We start from the raw sequence: 12184 nt of genomic DNA on the forward strand, positions 1-12184 counted from the left end.
CGGTTCCTCAGTGTGCGATAATGAAAGCTTCCCCCGTGAGAGCTGCTAGTGTGAACTTGGAGTAAATAAAGGTTGTTTTGTACTCTGGTGCTTAATGCAGAGTGCAAATAAATAGTGACCGGTGTGGTCACTACAGCTGAAGGGGGGCAAAATCTCCCTCTTTACTTTGCCTTTGCTTCGGCAGTCTTTGTAACTGCTCGTTACCGTGGTCATGCTTTACAAATGTGTGGGCTGTGGCAGGAAGGACAGTAGTTCAACTAATTCCAGGTTCCTTTCCCCAGCTGGAGAGGCGGCAGGGCCACTGGGGAAGGGAGGCTTCCTGAAAGAGAAGCCTGGGAAACACTGCCTGAGCATTTAGGTCCAGGTCTTGTGAACTCACCTCTGTGTTCACATCTGGTCTACTACTCACCGGGCAGTTTATATCAGAAAGTTCAGTAAAGCCCTCGAGATCATGCACCCAAAGGCACCTTTGTTGCTCAGACCAGCCCATCAGTGTCTGTACTGTGGTCATTAACTCCCTGAAGTGGCACTTTCAGGTGATTTCAGTAATGTTTTACTCTCGTTGATTCAGTAACGGTGTGGTCATGGCCTGAAGCATGCACCATACCAGTATAAGGACTGATCTGTAATACATCGAAGGGTAAATAAGATTCATCCTTTGCTTGCAGTGACTTTTGCTTCTTCTTCATGGAGGAGTGCCATGTCCCACCACTGAGTACCGACAGGACAGAGGAATATTATCGGAGAAATACTGGAATACTAAAACCTGAAAATGCTGCTTTAGTGTAACTGGAGGGAAAAACCCACAAACCAAAACTCTCCCTAGCAGAGGGAGAGTGCACAGGGCCACTTCTTTCAGACACTGAGTGGGGACCAAGTTGATCTGCTCCCTCTCCCCCTTTCCCTTTGGCCTTCTTCACATGACCTCCTTCATCCCCTTGGTACTACTTTGGCTTTTACTCTCACTCCAACACAAGGTTTTGTCTTTGCCTCTGGGAAAAGACCCAAATCCCCATGTGAGGTGTAACTTGTTTGTGTTCCTGCATCAGGGGCCTGGACTGATTCACTCCAGTGCCTGACATCTGATGGAAACGTGTTCTGGGATGGGGATTTCACACTGAAAATCGTGCTAAATCAGGACAGTTTATGAGGACTTTCTAGAAACCCTTGTACAACTAAAGAATGTTATTTGTCTCAGGGGTGTTTACAAAATAAAGTGAGCTGCTGCTTTCTGATGGAGGCAGGGCTGTGAAGGAGGTTGAATCAAAGCCCCTGGAACTTTAATTCAAAGCTGTAAAGCATTAGTTTACAGGTGCTGCTCGCTATGGCTTAGCTGTGGCACCTGGGCAAGGGCGGGGTGGTGGTGCTGGTTATTTCTTCTGCCCCAGACGCGTGGAGGTGCTGCTGTGGAGCTGGAGGAGACGGGTGCTATGGTGGAGCTGCGATCAGCAAGGCTGGTTGATTTCATTCCCCAGGATGCTGCTGCGGAGACAAGTGAGTCGGGTGCTTTGGGGGGCGATCAGGGCTTGGTCTCAGTGGGGTTGCTCCAGGGTGTGTGAGGACCCTGTCCTTGTCCCCTGACTTGAGGATGCTGTGACACCACCACCGCTGCCATGGTGGCTCTCCTGGCTCTGGCAGGGTGCAGTGTGGAATGCCCTGGGCTGTGGCTTGGATTTACAACTTTTTCCTGTGAATTAGGTGTCTTACAGGCATGTGAAAAGAAACTTTAACTGGGGGCCTGACTCTTCGAGGTTATGCCATAGTCTGTATCTATTAATATGTGTGGATGGCATACCTGCAGGTCTGTACCTCCCTAACTTCTCTGAAATCCTTCCATGCTCTGTTTTAAAAGGTCCCTCGTCTTAAAATGTGTGTTGCTATTCTGTTATCATTGAGTATGGACTGTGTGCTCTACAGGCTGCTTCTGGCTGATCTGAGTTCCCACTGAATGTGGAAAGAGAGAGGCCTCACTTACAGACACTGGGAAACTTTACATGTATGTTGCTGATTGCTGGAAGGAGAATAGGTCAGGGAGCAGACTTTATGTTTATCCCTGTAGGATCTTGCTCAGGCAGGGAGTCTCACTGGAGTGGGAGATGGAAAGACCGGCTCATGCAGGATATCCCTTCCTGGTGTTTATTCTAAGAGTGGCAACTTTTTTTCTGACCTGTTAGTACAGTCTTGGTGCTTGTCAGGCACTTAAATGTTTGCTGAAGTTTCTTTGAATGCATCAGTCTGGAAACTTCCAAAGGATTGAGGCTTGCATATCCTAACAAATGCCTATAAAAGCCTACGATAACGACTAGCCTACTTAAGTGTTTTGAAACCGACCTACTAAGTGCTTTTATTCTTAGCTTTACAAGTAGTAAATAGCCAATTGGAGTCTGCTCTTCGTAGCGTTTCCAATAGATGGCACTGTGGTCCCACAAAGGGAAAATGAAACAACAAAGCATTCCTACACATCCTAAAAATAGAAACCACTTGCCAAATGCTCCGCTGTGCCCTACGGAGAACAATAGGCAAGCATTCCACGGGTTGCTTAGAAAACAAAGTCCACTGGAGATATAGATGTGTTTGGGTTTGCTTTTGGGTTCTCTGCCTCCCCTCGTCTTTTGTACGTAACATCCTGAGGACCTTTCTGACATTAAAGTCTATTCATTAGTTGTGTTTGGAGTAACAGAGGTGGTGAGGGTATATCGTGCCTTTAACGTCTGTATGAATTGAGTGCTGTGTCGAAGTGCCAGCATAGCAGTTCTGTCTTAGATCCTCTTGAACTGAGTTTGTTAAAGAAACACTGGTGTTAGAGGCTTTTGTGCAGGGCTGCCCAAAGTCCAGGCAGCTGCTTCTTGTTAAGGGTGCCCATGCTATTGGGTTTGGAAGCAGTAGCTGGGAGGAGGGGAATGAAATGTAGGTGCTTGCAAACTGTGAGGAAGAACTCTTTCAAACCAGATAGAAATATGCTGCTTTTGTGAGGGGAAAGATGAAGTAAGGGTTGGGAAGGGGGGGAAAAAAGTCAGATGGACAGCAAGCTTCTTTGGTGAAGAGAGAGGCTGAGAGATGAAGATGTAGTTGTGGTGATACAAGGAGGAAAAGTGAGAAGAACTTGCAAGATTGGTAGAAAAGCAAGCTCGGAAGGTGGAGGAACTTATGTGTTGCTCTCTAGAATTGGGGAAGGGGGTGTTACAAAGCGGGACAAGAACAGGAGAGAAAGGGTTAGGGAGACAAAGCAGAGAAGGAGGGAACAGAGGGAGCAGATACATAGGTAAGGAAGCTTTTTTTTTTTTTAAAGCCAAAAATAGAGTTGTCTGGCTATACCTATACGAATGTGCTGCCATGGGCAGTGGAAAACTGATGAGTAAGTGTTAGCCAGTCAAGCCAGCCTAAGATGGAGTTGCTGTAGAAAGCAAATTGGCCTGTACATTCTGCTTGAGCAAAGAGTGATCTCAAGAGGCAGCTTTTTCTTCTCTGTGTGTTTTGAGTGGTTACTTTAGTGTGGCAATATAAGAGACCCCTTGGTCTCTCTAGGGATTGAAGCTGGTATTGGGAGGGCTGGAGAGCTCAGCTTTCTGGTTTGGAAAAGGAAGGAAATGGACAATCAGTACTGGATTATGTGCCCATTTAATTTTCTTGCTTATGCTGAGTTTGGTGTGTTATGCTCTGCTTTTAAGGTTGAAAAAGACTCCTGGTTTCTTCAAATAGTTTTGGTGCAGCCTAAATATTTGAAACCTTGGAGAAGTCTCAAAAATACAGCAAAACAAACTAAACCAGACCCAGAGAAAGAACAAGCTGGGGAAGTGGCTGAAATGGCAGGGGTTAGTCAGAGAGCCTGTAATTAAAACTTGTGGAGGAGGGATGCTCCCTTGAAGGAGGCCATTGAGCCTGTACTGACTGCTTTAGTTGAGAGATCTTTATACGTGGGATATCAGGCAGTGCTAAGAAGTACTCCTAGAAATGTAACTATGAAGTTATGCCTACAGAGATTCTGGGTGAGGATAAACCAACAAGTTTTAAACATTTTTCTTCTGAAAAGGCTGTATAAAAGTCTCAAGAGGCAGTTGTGCTGCAGGTCATGTGGCTGTAGGATTTATCTTAAAGACTTGGATGGTCTTTGTTTTTGTGAAGAGAGGCTGTCAACCCTAATCATAAGCACGAACATCCAAAATTATTTGCAAGGCCTCAGTGGACTTCATGGCTTGCATTTATTTTCCATGTATCCTAAGTGGGGATGAGGGTTGGTTAACTCTGCATCTTAATTTTAATCACTATTTATGTGTTGTTTGAAGGAAGAATTAAAAGGAGATACATCTATCTCTAAGGAAAGACACATGCTGGCACAAATCTGATGTGAAAAGGCCCTTTAATAAAAAGCTGTTAATAGTGCAAGTTTATGTAGCTTGGTCAGTGAGCTGCATCCTAGAAAATGGTGTTGTCCCATTGTTGCAGCAACCTGAATGTCTCCTTGAAGTGAAAATATGCACACTTAAGATTTAGGGGAGTTTTCTAGGAAACGGGTGCTGGATTTCAGCCAAGGTGAGTGGCACATGTCTGTATTAAGTGCCCGGATTCAGGATCTTTTGCATGCTCTGAGCTGCTCTGCCTCTTTGCACTGACCTTGTTTCTGCCCCACCTTCCACCTCATGAGGGGCTCAACCTCATTAGATAGTTGCCTTGAGGTTGGCACTGTTTTAGGGAAAGCAAGAAGCACCCGTCCAGATGCTTTCCTCCCTACCTGCATGTCCCGATATTCCCAGCTGCCTTCCGAGAGGCTCAACTTGTCTCCTGCTTTGGTCAAGTGCTCTAAGGGTGTTTCACTGCAACATAAGGTCCATGCCAGTCCCAGTGCTGCTATGAAATGTTCCTGTAAATCCCTGTGGAGTGGCAGGAGGTGCTGCACTTCCCAGGGCTGTGTGGACACGGGTGGCTGTAGGGTGGTAGCAGCTTGGGCCAACTCAGTGGCCAAGTTTTTAGTTGGATCCAGTCCCAACACCCCAGGGGTATTTTGTTCCTTCTTGAGACTTGCAAAGTCAGTTAAGCTTGGTGGCTGTGTCTCAGTGAAACCTATGCCACTAAAAAATGCCTACATTGAGATCTGCCGAGATTTATAGGTGCTTGCATATGTATTTAAGACCCTAATAGCTTTGAACATTTAACTGCTAATACTGAACTGCTTGCAAGGCTACAGTAGCCTACATCTGTTTAAAATACAGCTGTGACTGATGGGTGTATCTGATTGTGTCTGTCATTCTCTGAGCTATTCTGTGCCTGCAGTATAACTAAGCCAAACCCAATACTTCCCGCTATTTATTATGAGAAAGGAAACACTTGGCGTTATTCCTTAAGTTCTTAACATATAGTGTCTTCAACCATGCAGGTTTTTTATGGAGTTGAAGGCTTGTGTTTCATTGGGGGTGTAAGAATGCTATGGCCTGTCTTTGCCCTGTTGCCTTTGGGTTCCTAGCCCTTTGATGGGTTTCTTACAACATTCAGGCACATTTTCAGAGCTGTTTAGGGGAGCCAGCCTGATGTTGATGTTTGTCTGCCTGCTTCTAGGCATCTGGCTGTTGTAAAGGATATCTAGCAAACAGGACTCTTACTGTGAGTATAATGTATTAGAAGTATTCCTGCAGGAGTAGGCTCTGTCATCTAGATAGCTCTGAAAGTAAAAGCCAAACTGTCCAGGAATCAAGATTGAGGTGACTGTTTTTGAAATGTCGTATTAATGTATAATATGAATGGGTGAATTTTCACTGATGTCAGTGATTTTACTTCATGTTCCATAGGGGGATAAAGATTGGCCCAAAGTAATGGGAAGCTTATGTCTGGCTGCAAGGAATCCAGGAAATTCATGGGGCTTTAAAGTATGACCCACTGCAATATTCAGTACGTGTGATTTTTGGCATGATTCAGCAATAAATACTAGTTGAAAACAGAAGCACAAATTATAGGGTAAATAATTCAGGCCAAAGAGAGGCCTCCTTATGCATACATAGTAAAGGAAATGGAAGTAGAATCATAAAATACAATTGCTGGGAAGAACAACAGCAGTTTGGAACATTCACTGCTAAAACTGGAAACGATCCTCCTGGATGACACTTGTGATCAGAGGGGCACAATCATCTCCTTTGTCTGTGTTTGTGTGCACTGACCAGTAAATCGTGTAAGACTGCTGTGCCTGTCAGAGGGGACTTTCTGGTCCACGGCTTCTGGGTTAGAGGATATAACCAGCATAATGCTCCTTTGGAAGATGATCTAATAAATGTCTGTGACTTTTAAAACCTTTTTTTCCCCCCCCCTTTTTTTGCTGGTAGATTCCTCATGCACGGGAAGAAGAGAACTTCATCCTAAATTGTTTTTCTCCTCTTTGCATTTTATTTAGTATTTAAATAGATAGGTTTGGCTGATGACATAAGGCAGTACTTGTTTCCTACTCTGTAGGTAAAGAGCCACCTGAACAATCTTCTTGCATGTCATCTGATAGGATAATGTTTTTAACTTCTGGCATAAAACGGAGTCAAGGTAGTCCAAAGAGTTATGTTTGGCTAGCGCTGTAACTGAGTTATCCGACTTCCACTGGCTTCATTTGGAATGAGGAGCACCTTTAGGAATCAACAGGTCCCTTCCACAAGTGAGGTGCAAATTAAGGCAAATAGCAGAATGGAACCATTAGCACAGTAAATTCTGTAGCTTGGGCATCTTTCAGTTCCTCTTGGAGCTTAGATTGCCTTGTCTTAATATGTACCAGGCTTTTCACAGTAGGGAGGGGTATCGATGGTGTGGGACCTCTATGGAGTCAGGAGTAGAGGAGTACAGCTTGCAGTGTTCATCAGGGTGACCCGTGGTAAGCTTTTGCCTCAAGATTGCTTCCTTATGCAGTGTGATGATTGGAAAACTAGAATTCCTTGATGTCTCCAGTGAATGCTGGTTTGAAGTACAAATTGGATTGTTTAATTTTTATATGGAATATTTCTATTTATTAAGTTGCTTATTTTCTCTGGAAGCTAATCCGTGGGATAATGGGGTGAAAATTCCTGTAGCTTACTCCATTAAATGACTGCTGGACAGCACAAGAAAGTGGGGTTTAAGGGTCAATTTGGAAAGTAACTTAGACCAGAAGTTTCCAATAACAATTGGGGTTTGGATACAGTTGAAATAAGAACAACACATCTAAATTCAATTGTGCTTGCATTGGCTAAGTAGTACTCTTAGAGTAGATGTGAACAGTATGTGTTGGAGTCTAACAAGGCATATCCTGAAAGAAAATTATAACTGATATAGACAAACTGGGGGAGAAAAACTGGTAGTGATTACAAGGTATGAAAGTGCTGGTCTTAGCTGTCCCACTCAATAAATAATCCTGAAGGGGTATTAGCAGCATTAGTAGTAGCAGCATTTAGCCATCTGGCTGGGCTTCTGGGGGAGGCTTAAAAAAAAGAGAAAGAAAAAATACCACTCTTAGTGGAACTGCATCCATTGAAATCACAGGAGATGTTTCAGTTCCTTATGTGCTGTACACCTTGTACTTGGATCTCATCTGTTGATTTGCTTTCAAAGGGCAGATGTTTTCTTGATGTTCATGGACCAGTGGTGGTCCATGAAGACTTAGTGGTCAGTTCAAGTTACCATGGATCAGTCTAACCATGCTGGCGGCCTTAGGTGATTTTAGACCTACAAACCTTTGTCCTGTAGCACTGGTGGCTGCATCTTCAAGCTTGTGTTGCCCACTGCACTGCGGACAAAAAAAATCCCACAACTGCTTTTGTCTCTTGTGTAGTAAAATCTACTGTCTTTACTGTTTTCTTGGCTTGGAATGGTAAATATGAGTGTTGATCTGGCAAAAATGCTTCTTGCTCATTCTTTACTGAGTGGGTATTTATGAGCTACTCTGAGTAAATGAGTCTTTGCTGTAGCTTACTGTGACTGCATTTCCCACACTTTCTGTTTGTGTCTTGTACTGGTAAACTCTTTTCATCTTGTGTCCATGTTAAACAACATAATGTTCACAAATTATTAACTTAAGTGTAAAATATCAGCTCAGTACATCTAATTTTTTCTACTGTCATTCCTTCCTGAAATCTGGCCACCTTCATCCCATAAGAAAATGGAGCTAAGGATGAATGTTTTAATCTCTGAACAAAGGGGGGAGGGGGGGGTTTGCCTTCTCTTTGGGCGACTCCTAGAACCAAAACTGCCTTGAAACACATAATTGGTAGTATTTCTTGGTATGTGATTCATACCATAATCAAACTGACAGACATCAACAGAGCACTTACAAGTTTGTGCTTGGAATTAAGTCCAGTAAAATGCTTCTGCAATCTCCTGGTAATTTCCTTTTATCAATGTAAGTGATGCAGCATAAATCCATTGTAATTACTTCGGAGCTGCACCAAATTAGATGATATAATTGAGGCTGAATGTTTTTGGTGGGGCTTTTTTGTAAGAAAAGAGAAGTGGTAACAAAGAGGCAGGCTGTGAATGCTCATCATCTCATGAGTGAGTTTGTCCTCCTCTAGAGAAGAGACCTGTTTCTACAATTTGGTGTTCCCCATCAGGTTGCTTACAATCTGTTCAAAGTGATTACCAGCTACTAATCTAATACAGTAGTGGTGTGTTGTAATTCTGTTCCTGTGTACTTCAGTGCAAGGCATGGGCATATCAGGCTTGTACTGTTGAGCATCTGCATCTAGTAAAGCCATGCTTTACTAAACTTGGTGCAGTGGCTCACATCCTCCATTCGTTTACATGGAGAGAAATTGAGGTCCATGTTCCCTCAGCTAAGCTGAGTTATTTCAGATTTACGCTGGTGAAATGGGAACAAAAATAGCTGACATGTGCTTTAAGTGTTGCACTCGATAAACTCTTTAGTCTAATTTATCTGAGAAGTGCCAATCAAACAGCAAAGGATGGGACATTAATGTCAGGCTGCTTCATGGGGAGCAGTTGTGCAGGGTAGCCCATGCTACAGGAGCTCTCTGTACATGTACCTAAATTTAGCTCCTGCAGCTTATCTGGGTCACAGTGAAAATGACGTTGTGGTACTTTCACATGAGTTCCTTCTTTTTTCCTTTAGTGACTTTTGCTGGGCAAAGCACTTCGTTTTGGCCCACAGCTGAAAAACGTTGTCTCTTGGCAAATTGGATATAAATTTTGGGAACTGCAGCAGACTGTATCCATCACTTGGAAGGGAGGACAAGTTGTTATTCTGTGATTAGACGTGAGGAAGTAGAAATGAGTTAAGAATATGGATTCCTAAGTTTTGCGTCATGTTTACCATCCTGGTAAACACCAGCCCAAGCTGCTGGTGCGGATGATGTCCACCCTCAGTGCAGCTTTCCTTTGTGCATAGCCAGAGAACCCTGCAGGCTTGGATGTCCTTTTCCAGAGCTGTCACTACGCATGAAACATTACTTATGGGGCCTGTTGCTGACAGCAGGAACATTCTGCAAGGCTTTGGTGGTGCATTGTATGCAACACATGGAAACGTGGGTTATTACGGAGTGTTGGGTGGCCATCCCATTAGAGAGAAGTAGAGCTACTGTACTTTACCTGTATGCACAAATGCTTGATCCAAAAATATCTGTTGCTCTTCCTTAAATTGATCAGATTAAATAGATCTAAATAGATTTGAATGTTCAGAAGCTTGTAATGGCATCTTTGGGAATAGTAATGAGAGCGTTAAGACAACCGTTGTCCAGCAGATGACAGCATTGCACTCTGTAACTTCGTTTTCTGGCAGTGGTTTTGTAACTCTCTACTACTTATACTGGTAGGAGGCTGCCAGCTAAGGACTAATCCAAAGCCACTTCTAAAATGTTTTGAAATACAGGTCTTAGTAGATTATGATAATAGGGTATTGTTTCAGGCTCGGGGTTTTCATACGGAAAATACCACTGTGCTGTGTGAGAAAATACTCTAAAAAGCAAGGCAAGTACACCTAAATCTTTCCTGTTAACTCTTTACGTAATTGCTTTGGGACAGAGGAAAGCTGTTTGATACAAGTGTTCTTATTTGTAAAAAATATTAGAAAATCACTTAAAGATGCAGGAGGTCAAACTGGAACCATGTGTGTAGAGCTGTAAGTGACTTCCTGCATATTACATCTTTCAGACTGCAGCACTCCCCCGTCTCTACTTTAGAGAGCAATATACTGACTTTCCTAGTCTTTTTTTGTACCATCCCTTTTAAACAACACGCAGCCTGATCATCAGGGCCCATAACTAGGCAACTGTACAAGCAGATCTACCCTCATCAAAGGTTATGGACTCTTTGACAGTCTTCAAGGGTTCAGATGCAACAGGTAATTTTTGTTTGTGAGAACTCGGTTAAGGGTACTGCATTGTACACAAAGCACATGCTTGACTGTACATTCAACCTGGCCAATTTATAGCAATTATGGCAAAATTGGAGGGGTTCTCCCTGCCTGCTCCACTGTCCCCACTGATTCACAGGAGTGCCAGTAAGACAGCGGAGGAAACGAAAGCTGTTCCTGCTACCAAAGGAAAGGGCAGAGTTCAGCGGCCTCTTCAGAAGAAGACCCTTCTAGCTCCAAGATAGGTGTCTGTCTGTGATGTACTAATATAAACGTAATGGTGAACTGCATAAGAGATTTCAGTTTTTGTGTATTCTCTTGGGGAGCATATAAAGCTGCTCTTGGGTTTGGCACAAGATGCACCTTGAGACTACTGCATTACAACCAGTGAGCACTGATGTAAATGGCAACACAAAGCACAAGGCAATAATAAATGGAAACTAGGTCAACCATTGCAGCTGTTCAGCAAGTGGTTAAAAAGCATGCTGCTTCTGCAGATTACGCCCCTGGAACTGTTGTGTAGAAACAGGTATATTGATACAGTCTTTAGGAAGCATTATGCACTATTTCAGAGTTGGGCTTCAGAGTAAATGAAGAAACATTCATCTTTTCCCTCTCTGGTCTTGTTTGCTTTCCTGCAGGACAAAATTAACAGTATAAGTAAAACCAAAGCACAGACTGAATTTACAGGTTTACAGTCTGGCACAATTCTGCCTTTTGTCACACAAGTGAACTACAGTGACAATTCTGAATTAATCTGGCTTTTGCAGGTGCCAGGCTATTTTGCAGAGAGGAATGAATATGGGCTGTCAGGATGTGACCACCTCAGTATTCTGGAACAAATGAAGCATGTACAAATTTCACTCGCATAGGAGAATCTCAGGAGGAGCAGCAGCATGGGAATTGGTGTTTTGAATTGAGAGGGCTCCTCATACTAGTCGCATCCTTAGAACGTGGTCTGATGGTCGGAGTGGTCTAATGCACTCATTTTTCCTTACATTTCTGTTTTGTCAAACTGCACAAAGCCATCAGTGAACATAAGTAGTGTGTTATGGAGCAGAAATGTGTGTCAAGGGACTTTCTGGCGTACGTGGACTCCCCTTGCAACTTGAGCAGAGTAATTAAGAATCAGAATTAATTTCCCGTCTTCATCAGTGGTTACATGGAGCTTGCATAAGCCTGTTTAAAACAAAAAGGAAAAGCAAACCAAACAAGAAAGCTTGGTTAAAGTTGCAGGAGGAAGTACTTTGAAAATATTAGCAAACTTAATATTTTATCCTTTAAAGATGCATTGAGAGATGGATTCAGTGCTCTGTGTGCGCTTACTGTGAAAGGGTGTTATTTGGGATCTTTCATCTTTGCCACCTTTTAAAGCTTTGGCATGAAGATTTTGGGTACTTTGAGTAGTCATCCTTTGCTTTCTGCTTGCTACAGTTAAAGCCATAGTACTGCTGTATTCTCATGCAAGGGAGCAATGTGTGCTTTGTAAAAAGCAATTGGTATTGTTTCTCTTGTGTTGTAACATCCCCCTTCCCCAAAGCGGGGAGGGGGTTGGAGCTCTTAACTGTATCTGCCCTTCCAAAGGGCTTGCAGAAAGCCAAATGAATGTCAGGAGGGGTTTTTTTGGTCTTGGAATTAAATCACATAATCCATCTCCCCCGTCTCTTTGGGTATGAAGTTTGTGAGATAAGTGGCTGTTTCTAAAAGAGCATTCACAGATCACTTCAGAGTGTGGACACAAAGTATATGTTAAAAAAAAGACACAAACACTCCGAAAATAAAAACCAACCCAAACAACAACAAAACCTCACCAGCCGCACAAGTCAGGACTCATTTAGAGAGCCTGTCCATCCAGCTATGGGGATTGTCTTCAGCTGT

This window comes from Nestor notabilis, unplaced genomic scaffold, assembly GCF_000696875.1.
Source record: "Nestor notabilis isolate BGI_N333 unplaced genomic scaffold, ASM69687v1 scaffold10602, whole genome shotgun sequence".
NCBI classification, from domain to species: Eukaryota; Metazoa; Chordata; class Aves; order Psittaciformes; family Psittacidae; genus Nestor; species Nestor notabilis.